Here is a 12,914-nt window from a genome sequence, read left to right as displayed (position 1 = left end):
AAGCCCACTGCACCCAGGAAAGATTGTGTCTCTTTCTTGCTAGTTGGTGGAGACATGGCAGTGATTTTGTCGATCACATCTGTTGGGATGTGACGGCGTCCATCCTGCCACTTTATACCTAAGAACTGAATTTCCTGGGCAGGTCCTTTTACTTTGCTTCGCTTAATAGCAAAGCCAGCTTGTAGAAGAATTTGGATGATCTGCTCTCCTTTTGTGAAAACCTCTTCTGCTGTATCACCCCACACAACAATGTCATCAATGTACTGCAGGTGTTCAGGAGCACCACCCTGTTCCAGTACAGTTTGGACCAACCCATGGCAAATGGTTGGGCTGTGTTTCCACCCCTGGGGCAAACGGTTCCAAGTATACTGAATGCCCCTCCAGGTGAAGGCAAACTGTGGCTTACATTCTGCAGCCAAAGGAATAGAGAAGAAGGCATTGGCAATGTCAATGGTGGCATACCATTTGGCTGCTTTTGACTCCAGCTCGTACTGGAGTTCCAACATGTCCGGCACAGCAGCGCTCAATGGGGGTGTGACCTCATTCAGGCCACGGTAGTCTACTGTCAGCCTCCATTCTCCACTGGCTTTACGCACTGGCCATATGGGACTGTTAAAAGGTGAGTGAGTTTTACTGATCACTCCCTGATTCTCCAACTGGCGAATCAAATCATGAATGGGGAGCAAGGAATCCCTGTTGGTGTGATACTGCCGTCTGTGCACTGTCTTTGTAGCAATCGGTACCTGCTGCTCTTTTACTCGTAGCAGCCCCACAACAGACGGGTCCTCTGACAGGCCAGGCAAAACAGACAGCTGCTTAATGTTGTCCATATCTACAGCAGCTATCCCAAAGGCCCATCGATACCCCTTAGGATCCTTGAAATGCCCCCTTCTGAGGTAATCAATACCCAGTATACATGGAGCCCCTGGACCAGTCACAATAGGATGTTTTTGCCAGTCTTTGCCAGTGAGGCTTATTTCAGCCTCCAGCACAGTCAATTCCTGAGAGCCCCCAGTCACTCCAGAAATATGGATTGATTCTGTCCCTTCATGACTGGAGGGCATTAGGGTGCACTGTGCACCGGTATCCACCAGCGCCTTATATTCCTGTGGTTCTGATGTGCCAGGCCATCGAATCCACACAGTCCAATAAACTCTATTATCCCTTTCCCTCCCCTGACTGAGGGCAGGGCCCCTCTATTGGTTACCTGTGATGACTGGAGCAACTCCACTGGTGGTTGGTATGTCTAGTAGTTCTTTCACCCGTGCTCGTAGTGCAGAAGTGGGCTGATCATGCCACTTCCTCATGTCTTCTCCACGGTCACGTAGGTAGCGCCACATGGAAACACGCGGTGCAATCGTACTGTTGTTCTTTGCTCGAGCTGGGAAGCGTGTGCGTTTAACAGCTGAGACTTTTGATGATGCAGGTGAGGAGTAGGACTGGAATACTTTGATCAGATCCTTCATTAGACCTGGTGGCCCGTACGAGGATTGACCTTCATCAGTTGTTTCTGATACTATTACGGGATCATCATTACGATTAGTTGATGGAAACAATTTCTTGCACATTTCATCTACTCGGTTTTCTAGCCGTGAGATGGCAGAAACTGCAGCATGCAGTTGAGGGAGCTGCTGATCGGTGGTTTGAAGCATTATAATCAGCTCAACAACTCGGGGCCATCTGTCCACGAACCCTTTAGAACCTGTTACCAATGACTGTGCCATTCTCTCTGGTGCTGTACTTGTGATTTTCTGCCACATGTCAGGATCGGCCCTCACTCTCTCAGGGTCAAGTTCGCTTGGATCAGGGCTGTACAACATTTTCGCCATGGCCAATTCCCTCAGGCGCTGAATACCTTTTTGGACGGTATTCCAACTATCAAATTTAGGCTTCAAAGCATCCTTATAGGGGTACCTTTCTCTCACGGCTTCTAACAGCCGCAACCAGAGAGTGGCAGCTCCATCCGAACATCTGCTAATCCCTCTGTCGATACCTGCATCTTGGGCAATGCTTCCTAGTTGGCGAGCTTCATTACCATCTAGAGACAAGCTGTTGGCCCCGTTGTCCCAGCAGCGAAGCAACCAAGCAAGGATACCTTCATCTTGACGCCGTGTGAACTCCTTTCTTGAGCCTTGGATTTCAGTCAGCTTCAGAGGTCGACAATAGGTGATTTCCTCCTCATCATCAGTCTCTTCTTCATGCCTCTTGGTTTTTGCCTTTGCTTTTTTCGGTACTGCTCCATGCCCGGCACCTGGGTCTTCTGCAGCCCCCCCCTGTGCTTCTCCTTCTTTTCGTTCTAGACGCGTGGACACCCGTTTCCATTTCTTGCCTTCCACAGGGGCAACTGATATTGCTACTGATGCCTCCTGTGACTGATCAGAATTAACTTGGGCTTGAATCTCAGATCGGAAACTCTCTCTCTCCAGAATAGTATGATACAAAGCACGGTATGCATAAGCCAAACCCCACATAAGGTTTACCTCCTTAGATCTCTGACCCAAATACTCACTTAATTTCTTAGGGTCCCTTAGGTGTTCAAGAGTGAAATCCCATGACACTGCGGGTCCCCATGCTTCTAAGACTTTTCCTAAACCTTTCCATATTCCCTGCCAGACATCATTCTCTGGTTCTGGAGGAGACTTCCGCATAGAACGAATGCATAGGAACATATATGCATTCATTAATAGTGATAACATGGATGCAAGTATGAACCCTATCTCAGTTATTGAAAGGCGTGTGGAAATCTGAGAGTACAACCTAAATAAAAAGGGTTTTTTTAGCCTGTACAATGAATTAAACATGGTGGTGTTTGTAAAATTGCCTGTTCCATCTGGGATGCAAGTACTTGTAAGATTCGCAATTCCATCTGGGATGCAAGTGTTTGTAAGATTCACAATTCCATCTGGGATGTAGGTGCCAAAATTCTGACCATACCACATCTCATAAAAGTACCAGGCAGGTGTCTCCATCAGTATCCACCTTATTAGGCTATATACCTGCACAATTCCACAACACCAAATTATGGTGTTAATAGTTGACCAATACTTTAAGAAGATCATAATTGCTTTCAATCCCTTAAACAGAGCAACTGGGATGAAGAGTGGATTCATAGCTGGCAGGCTCTGTAAAAGTCAGAGCTAGCTAGCTTTGCTCTAAGGGAGAAAGAAATCCCTTTGTTTTCTACACAAAAGTTAGATAGCAGTGCTGAGAATGTACAGCAGCCCTTAATGTTGACAATTTGTCTGGTATTTCAAGGTCACGTTCTCAGTGAGCAGCTACGAAAAGATAACACTCCCCTAACGAAGCTCTTTAAGAGTAAAGAGAGAGTTGTTCTAAAAGCTAAAAAGCTCTATGCCCGCATTCTCCACCAAAAATCTGTCACGGGTTACTTAGATTTACCTATGCCCGTGACAGGGGAAGCCACCCCGTGGGCCCCCCTCCCGGGGCCCGGAAAGGAGGGGGAAAAAGGGAGTGGGATAAAACAGCGACAATCTAAGGAGGAAAAACTTATTTTACTAAATATGATACCGAAATACAAGATAACACAATATAATATAATTGAGGCTAACAAATTGAACAAAACAGAGAGAGAGAGTCCCCGAAAACCGAGAGGCCTACTGTGAACTTTAGGCGACACGGCTGGAACGCTTCCCACTCTCCGAGAAGTTCGAGAGAAGAAGGAGGGCACTCCAGCCTGGGAACGAGATTATACAGCGTCCTGGTCCCGTGACTTATCATTAACCCTGTTGTTCTCTGGGATATGTAGTCTTCTTCTGTGGACTGCACATTCAATAGAAGTATCCATACTTTACATGATGTTATGATGTGGAATACTGATACTGATAGCAAAATTACAAAACCATGACAATTTTACATAAGTGTATATTAGTCTAAGATTATAATAGATGTTTATAAGCTCCCTTTAAGTACTGGATATACGACTGCACCAACATACATCAAACAAATGTAAGAAGGATTCTCATGCAGGACATTAAGTTCCTTCATACACACCAGAACTGTTCTTCACCTGCATGACAGTTTCAGGAAATTCTAAGCAAAGAATCCATAAGAGGCAGCCAATCTCTCTGCAGATTTGAACGAATTTTGCAACACATCAACATTTCAGACAAGATGAAGCCCTACAGTAACCAAGGAGACACTTCCGAGACTGAGGCTCACATTCCACTGAGAAGTTTGATATTTTGATTTGCATGTTTCTAGTCCTTCACTCTTTTCCCCCCCATAGTGTTCAGCGAAACATTAGACTTGAGATAAAAGGGAAAAGATCACACAGATCTAACAGAATAAGCCTAACTATCAAGGGGGAGAAAGGACAACAAAAATAAAAAAAAAAAAACCTATATAGATTTCATTCTTGCTAACTTTGCTAGGAACATAAATGCATGCTAGACTGTCTAAAGCAAGGATACCCCTAGAATTACAAGGTATGCTTGGGACTGAAGAAATAGTCTTCATTCTAGGCTTAAGTCACAGGTATAAAAGATTTGTGCTTTGTACATGGCCCACAAGGCTGATGACACTACATGGAGATTGTTCTCAACAGATGCGGACCATGAAAAAATTCTATTGAACATAAATTTAGTAGACAGCTTCATTGCACTTGTCTACTCCTACCAATTTCATTACATGAAACCAAAATATCCCTTAGTAAGTTTGCATCAAGTTGGGATGAAGTAGCGATCAACCTGAGAATAGGAAGGTCCTACAGAGAGATCAGTATCATTTGGATTAGTGGGCCGAGCCTAACTGTCTGAGTTTTAACAAAACCAAATACCAGGTCCTGCACTTCAGTTAGAAAAACTATGCATCACTACAGGTTTGGGACAGAGTGGCTGGAAAATCACGCAAAGGAAAAAGATATGAAGGTGTTAGTTGACAGATGAATATGAGCCACTAAGAAGGCCAACAGCATCCCAGCTTGCGTCAGAAACAGTGCAGTCAGCAGTACGAGGGATGTAATCGTCCCTTTGTACTCAGCACTGCTGAGGCTGCACCTCAAGTACTGTGTTCAGTTTCTGGTTGATCTCCTTCTATGACTGAGGGACCTGCCTGGAGGATAAGGAAACGGCTGTGAATGTAACTTATCTAGACTTCAGCCTCTCCCACTATATTCACGTAGAGAAGCTGGCAGCTCATGGCCTGGACAGGTACATTTCTTGCTGAGTAAAGAACTGGCTGGATAGCCAGGCTGAGAGAATGGTGCTGAATGGAGTTAAATCCAGCTGGTCACAAGTACAGAGGAGGCCTTACTGCTCTCTACAACCAACTGAAAGGAAATGGTGGCCAGGTGGGGACTGGCCTTTTCCCCCAGGTCGCAATGGTAAGACGAGAGGGAATGGCATCTCCCCTACAAGGGGAGATTCGAGTTGAAAATTAGGAAAAATTTCTGCTCCAAAAGAGTGGCAGGCACAGGAAAGAGCTGTCCAGGGAGGCAGTTAAGTTACTGTCCCTGGAAATGTTCAATACATGTTTAGATGTTGTACTAGGGGACATGGTTCGCTGGGGAAATATTGGTGGCAGATGGACAGTTTGACTGGCTAATCTTGGAAGTCTTTTCTATATTAAAAAAAAAAATAAAAATATCTTAGGAAGAGCAGTGAGACAGTAGCACAGGCTGCCCAGGGAGGTAGTGGAATTACCATCCCTGGAGGTGTTCAAGAAACATGTAGATGTCACACTAAGTGATGTGGTCTGGAGCAATCACGTGCATGGGTTAATAGTTAGAGTAGATGACCTTAGTGGTCTTTCCAACTTTAAAGATTCTATTATTAATCTATTGCATCCAGTTTGATAAACCCCAGGAAACAAAATAACAAGTTTCTCTTGGTATTAGAGAATAAAAAGGGCAGACTCCATCATCTAACAAAAAGTTAATGTCAAAATCATGAAGTAACAGCATGCAGCTTTGCTTCAGTTGATTGCTCATTAATATGCTGCTTTGAGATAAAGGGATTGTTTTACAAAAGTGTTCTGCTCTTTGAATAGAAAAGTGCCAGAAAGTCTTTGCAGCAAGCTGATTTGGGGGCACAGCTCAGCCAGAAGTTTTCACTAACCAGCATTCTTTATAGCTGTTACTCTTCCCTTCCATCATTCTTTTCAGCTTAGGTACAACCCTAGCTTTAGGTAAAGTGTCTTACATTGCTTTTTCCCCTTTTTCTCTACCTACAAGTTAGAAATCAAAACTGCAACATGAGACTACAATCTTAAATGCTTGCCAATGTGCTCTCTTTGTATATTACTGTTTGCTAAGCACTCTGTACTGAGCAACAGGCAAAATAGTTTTTACAAGCTATGAGCAAAATAAACCTGTTGTACTTAATGTACATGTCTTTACAATTTAATCATCCTTCTGAACAAGAAAGTAAGTTAGCTAACCAGTGTATTATCTACCTACTAAACAGAGTGGTATTTTATAATGATGATCTAAACTACAGCTTCCACATCCAAGCCAAAGTGCACTTCAGTAGCACTTCCAAGACGTTGTGTAGATAATACTATTTATGGTATCTGATTGCATGCTGCAGCATAACTCAATCACATCATACTCTTGCTATCAATCATATAGGATAATAAGGACAGCAGAAAACTAACCTTGAAATGTAGTACAATACCTTTGCCCAATTACAGAAGACAAGACTGCTCACCAAGCACCAGAAATATGAGGCAGAAAGTTGTGTGCTGTTTGTTTAAATCACAGATTCAATAATGCATGGAACACTACACAGTAACACACACTGGTACACAGTAGGAAATAAGTTAGCTTTCACAAAGAAAGGGTAGTCATACTTTTAAATTAATTAATACCAATTACCCCCCCCCCCCACACACACACACAGCTGATGACCATTAATAAATCATTATTTTCTTCAAGTCAATGATGATTCCTACCTTAAAAAGACAGAAGATAGGAGAGCTGCTGAATTGAGCTCTGTTTGAAATTCGAATTACAGAAGTGTTTCTAAATCTAGTTTTCAGAAACCCACAGTGGCTTTGTAGATTTACATTTGAAATATCAGAATTTCTTACAGTACAGAAATATTGTTGCCAAGGAAACAGTATACAGGAGACAAGAAATTCACAAAAATACAGATATTTAAAGAGCAAGATGTTAGATTTAGCATATTAACTTAATTATTGTTTAGATGACCTTTCACAATTGCTCAGGAGTGAGCAGTTATCCTTTCAAAGAGACTATTACTTAACAGCAGTTAACTTTTGAAGCCTTTTAACAGAGGTTTCCCTCCTCCAGTTCTGCACAGATTGAGATGACAATGCTAACAGAAGCCACAAGTAATCATACTCTGTAGTTTTTAAACGCACAATATATACACTTAATAGATGGCAAAAAAGAAAAATTCTGCTTAAGCATCTAAAGGTCACTTTTCAGCCTCCTGAGTAAGGCATCCTCTTTACTAAGACTAAGACTGTGTGGTTAGATTCTCCTCATGATAAAAAGGAACAGTCTGCAAAGCATAATGGAAATAATGGGTATATCTTGAAATAAGGAGAAGGAACCAGTCTGGAAGCCAACTTCCAACATGAGAGAAATACGAATATCCTAATCTAGCTTTATTGGGGTCCTGATTTGAACATAATATTTCACTGCACAGGATGAAGTCATGAATTCAGAAAAATCTTTTTGATTTCACTGAAGAAATTCTTTTACGGATTTAAACCAGAAAGTTAAAAACGACCTCCTGCACCTTACAAGACACCTTTACAGGCTGCAATTACAAACATTACCAGAAGCCTCAAGTTGATAGACCTTCGGATACAGGCTATAATCAGCACTTCATTCTGCTTCCAAGACCAGTAATCCTACGACCTTCTCTGACACAAAGTGGGATGAACATGAGCATGAGGATATTGCTACTTCATTGCTATCAACTTGTTCTACAATTGCTACACACATTGAAAGTGTCCCACAAAGCCACAGGTGAATAGGTAAGGCCAAGAAATAAAGTGCAAATACTTTACATCCATATTTTTTATTTCATTTAGAGTTGCCAGCAGTCTTTTTTCTTTTTTTTTTTTTTGATATGCCAGTATATCCATCCAAATTTTTAAAGATATAAAGATACACATTTATATGCAAAGACATAAAATACAGTCATTTTAGTATATCTACTTTACTTTAAAGCCTTACAGGGCAGCTTGACTCAGTCCTTATAGTCATTCTGGACAAGATATACAGTTCTTCCCACACACAGCACGTTCAGAAGTACAGATATCACATACCAGTTTCCCTTTCCTGCAGAGCACTGGCTGCGATTCATCAGAACCAAATACCCACCTTTCAGCAGCCACAAAGATATTTCTTTCATTTTTGAAGGGAAGCTCCTTGAGCAGCAGTGCCTTGCGAGCATGTCACAAGAGCTCAGATCCAGAAATTACACTCATCTTCCCACCCAGAAGCATTCCTTAAATGCTATTTCAGCACCCTCACACAAAGTGAATAGCACATGCACCCAGATACAGCAAACACTGTATCCCAACCCACTGGCACAGTTACATCACAGCACTGCTATGGCACACCTCATCAGAGAAAGCCTCGTTTATGCTTTGTTGTTTTCCACCATGCATACCAACAGATGTAGTCATCTAGAAGGGAAAGTTGGGCACATCCTACTGTCAAACAAGATGAGGGCAGCCCTGTGCTTTCTCTTTCCGTACTTTTCAGAGCAGACATGTAGGTGCTTGAGAATGGAGGGCAGAAACCCTCCTCAGGCTACCTAGTCTGGGACAAATGAACACCGAGAGCTCCCACACTGCTCAGTAACAATGGGTGGGACCAGGTAGGAGAAAGAAGGGAGAAAGTATTACCAAATACAACTCTCTATAGATGCTCTATTTACTGCATCTATACCTTTTTATGGCATTAAAGTACAATAGGAAACCAAGTGTCCAAAACACATACTTGCTCAACTCTGCTTAACACTAATTCCTGTTCAACAATTACTTTCCTGTGTATTATGACCAGTGGTCTTCCAGTTAAATTTTAAGTCACAGCAACATCCCAATGGGAATGCAGAACTGGAGAGAATTGTATCCTTACTCACAAACCCCAAATCATGCCAAACTGTTCCTCTAAGCAAAGTTACCATGCAATAACAGCAGCTTGATCCAGATGCACATATTTTGTAGAAGAATTAAAGACCAAATGAGGTCTTAAGTCCTTGTTCTAAAAGCTGTGCATGAAACAGTAACAAAATTAGAGTGCTTTAAGTGACAAATCATGACTGTAATTCCTAACTTCTAGAACAGTAACAAGGAAGCCTCACCAACTTAAGGAATGATTTACAAAGTATTTATTGGTTGCATATCTTCATTGCAGAAAGATGCCAGAATTTTATTTACATTCATTTTTAAACAATTATTCCAAGTGCACTTTTCATGTAGTAAGCATCTAAATACATGCTAGAAGTGATCATGATACTTGACTATAAAGCCAGAAAATAAATCCTAAGGCAATGGAAGCCACATGCTCTTCAGAGAAATTCAATTAAAGAAAGGTTTTACATTTCACAGCTTCCCAATGCAGCAAGTAGTACTGTGTCCATGTTTCAATGCATTATGCTTAATGTTGTGACTATTGAAGACCCATATTTGCCATATAGGATCACTTAATAAGCATTTGGGAAACGACTGCAACTTGTTCCGTGCCATGTTCGCAGTTACTCTACTGCCCTTTTGCTAATACTAACTTAACATCTACTTGGATCCACCTCGTGCTGCTCCCAGATGGAACCAGCTACCCAGAGCGGTGGTGGAAGCCCTGTCTCTGGAGTCATTGAAGGTTAGGCTGGACGAGACACCAAACAACCTGATCTAGCTGTAGGTGTTCACTGCAAGGGAACTGGACCAGACTGCCTTTGGGGGTACCTTCCAACTGCAACAACTCCATGAACTCTGTTTTTCAGCAGTGATATTTGAAACATTGCCCCACACAGGGCACAGAGAGGATGTTCAGCAAAAGCCTCACACCAGCAAGGAGCTGGGTGCTCAGTCAGCTATGGGGAAGGCTCAGCTCTGCAGCAAGCATTAAGCTGAAGAGCTCTGAAAAATCACTTGTGAAAATTCCTTTAATGAAAGAGAACACAGCTACAGCCAGAAGTGCTCGTGAGACAGAAGGCTGTGCTGATGATTTATGACCGACTCTTAGTCATGGAGTCCAGTAACCTACACACAGACAATGCTTAACTTGGAAAGAAGTATAAACTGCTGGGCTGAATACCTCCAGAGATGGGAGATCTAGCCCCAGAGGTTAACCTTCACTGCTCAACATCTTGCATGCTTTAATTTGAATTTGTTAGCTTTCCCTTTTTGGTTTCTTCTACGCCTTCAGCATTCAGGATTTTGTGCCTATGAACATACTCAAACTAACAAAGTAAATTCCCAAAGTACTGGCTGACCTCCACATTTGCCATAGTTCCTAGTTTTTGTGAGTGTGTTTCTTGTTGTCGACTTTATATTAATTACATATATTATGTCATATTAATATACACTAAATATATATTTAAACTGCTTAAGAACATATCAGAATCGCTGGCTATTAGCCAGCTTTGCCATACATGTAAGTTAAAAACAACTTTCCTGCACTGAACCCACAATAACCTCTGCATTTTTTTCCTATGCCAACCCTCATACCAGAAGCACAGCCTGCATTCTCCATACAAGTAAAAAAGTGTGGGAATTAATCTTCTTGGAATATCCAGGCAACCCAAGACCATCCATGTGAGCAGAAGTAAAAAATGATGAGTTAGTGTTGAAACTAGTGATTATCCCTGTGGGAATACAACTGAGATAAGCAATTCTGTTACTATTCCCCTGTGGTATCTTTTGCAATGTGACTGTTTCATTGTTTTTAAACAATTTACTAGGCTTTTTTGTTTGTTTGTTTTTAATATTAATCTGTTACAGTGAAAATATTCTCAAGAAAGTTCTTTAGTAGAAGTATTTGACAGTGCTTGCTTTTCACTAATGTTCACCAATCACTTTGATTTTAACTTCTTTTCTTCACATAATTGAAAGAAACAAGGATTCAATTCATTTTACCTACACTGACAGCATGATGCCCAGATCAACATTACCTGCATCATCCCATTCAGTTCATTAAAATACCGGTGTTCTAGGCTTTTGAATGAGACCTCAAAGAATGTGGGAACTTTCAGTACATCCGTACATAAAATATTCTGCTCCATCTTTTCTCTAACTTTACAGAAAAGCAAATCCTACTTGTATAAAAGGTTATGCCTTATATACAGGAGGGCAAAGACTTCCTCCATACCATTCCAGAAAGCAGCAGACCCCCAGAGAATGAAATTAATATGAACAGAATGAAAAACAAGTGGAATAGAATCTCAAACCTCCTTTGGTTTTTAGTGTCTGAAGTTTCCAAGACCTTACAGTACTAGCTTTGTTTTCAGTCACTGAGAACTTCCCTTCTTGATCACAAAATCTTTTCTGCAGGCCAAAGAATGGCCATTTGAACACAATTCAGCATCTTCATTATAGAATCATTAAGGCTGGAAAAGACTAGGATTTTTTTTTTTTTTAAAGTCCAAACATCATCCTTACCATTATTATCTGGTTAAAAAGGTTGTGCCAGCACTTCACTCTCATGGAACTCTTTTATAATTTCCAATCCAAAACCTTCCACAATTAACACAGGTCCAAACAAATGAAGGATTGCAACCACACAAGAACCCTACCTAGGTAACAAGTTACGGAAAATTCTAATATAAAATAAACCCATTCATGGGCTTACAAGCATGAGCTCACCATGCTCTTCTTAGCTTTCTCGCACAAACCCAGTCTTAGTTTATTATTTCTCTCAAAGTAAGAGTCAGACCTTAATAAGTTAGATTAAAACAGTGAAAGCTAAGCAGAAACAAGAGATCGCCGTGGGGTATACTGCTTGGGAAAGAAAAAGAGGCATGCACCTGCAATGAAAATGGCCATGGAAACTGCATGTTTTCATCTCTTCAGGCTTATAAACATCTGGGACAATTCTGTGATCCCTGAACTGATGCTGTTTCTGATTAATCATACAGAATAGACAAGGGAATTGTGACCAATTAAAAAGAACAAATGTTTTTTTCTTTGTGCACTGCTAGCATTTAAATTCTAATGCAACTCCATAGCAGAAAAACAGAAAAAAAAAGAAAAAAAAAAAAAAGAAAAAATCAAAGCCACATGGGATTTTGCACATCTTGTGATACTAAACAACGGGCACATTGGCACCAAACTCTGTTTGGAAATGGACTTCCAAAGTAAAATAGACTTTAAGAGATAACTGGGAAATACATAGGTAAAACCACACTTATCAGAGAGTGCCTGCTCTCATTTATCATCTTTTAAAACAGCAAAGCCAGCTGAACCCTGGAAGGAGTTGTTAGCTATAGGAGAAAAAAAAAAAAATCGAGGAAAAGAATTCTCTATTAGCTCACATGGCCATAAACATCTAACACTGAAGTTATTAACTATGCCTTTACTTTCTAGAAACTTCAAGGACTTGAAAGCCACTTTTTTTTCTCCCAAAGTCACAAGCTGTCTATTTCCAACCCAGTAACAGCTGTATGCTAATAGGACACCCTTTGAAATTAACAGTTCTTTGCTTTCTGCTGCATTTATCTTGCATTCCATACCCTCCAAATTATAGAGTGTGCTAAGTATGGAACTGGGATCACACACTGCTGAAAAGGTCATCCCTGGCAGCTGAACCAGGAATGGCTGGGGGACAGCTCACCACGCAGGAGCTGACTCAAGAAGACATACCCTGGGAGCCAGAAGCAGGTCTTCAGGAAGGTAAAACAAACAAACAAAGAACAGAAACAAGGTAACAACAGAAAATACAGCAGCCACCTAACACTGTATCATAGGTTACTCCCACC

The 12,914-nt window shown here is 41.3% G+C and overlaps 1 protein-coding gene across 3 annotated transcripts in view; it reads right to left on the bottom strand.

Moving 5' to 3' along the window:
• Window positions 1-12,914, bottom strand: part of DMD (dystrophin) — a 1,121,556-nt gene that overhangs the window by 1,107,400 nt on the left and 1,242 nt on the right. The window lies entirely within an intron of this gene.

Source organism: Coturnix japonica, chromosome 1, assembly GCF_054131305.1.
Source record: "Coturnix japonica strain WE chromosome 1, WE-NBRP24, whole genome shotgun sequence".
Classification (NCBI taxonomy): Eukaryota; Metazoa; Chordata; class Aves; order Galliformes; family Phasianidae; genus Coturnix; species Coturnix japonica.
The sequence above is the reverse complement of the archived record's forward strand: the minus strand, read 5'-3'. Positions and strand labels throughout refer to the sequence as shown.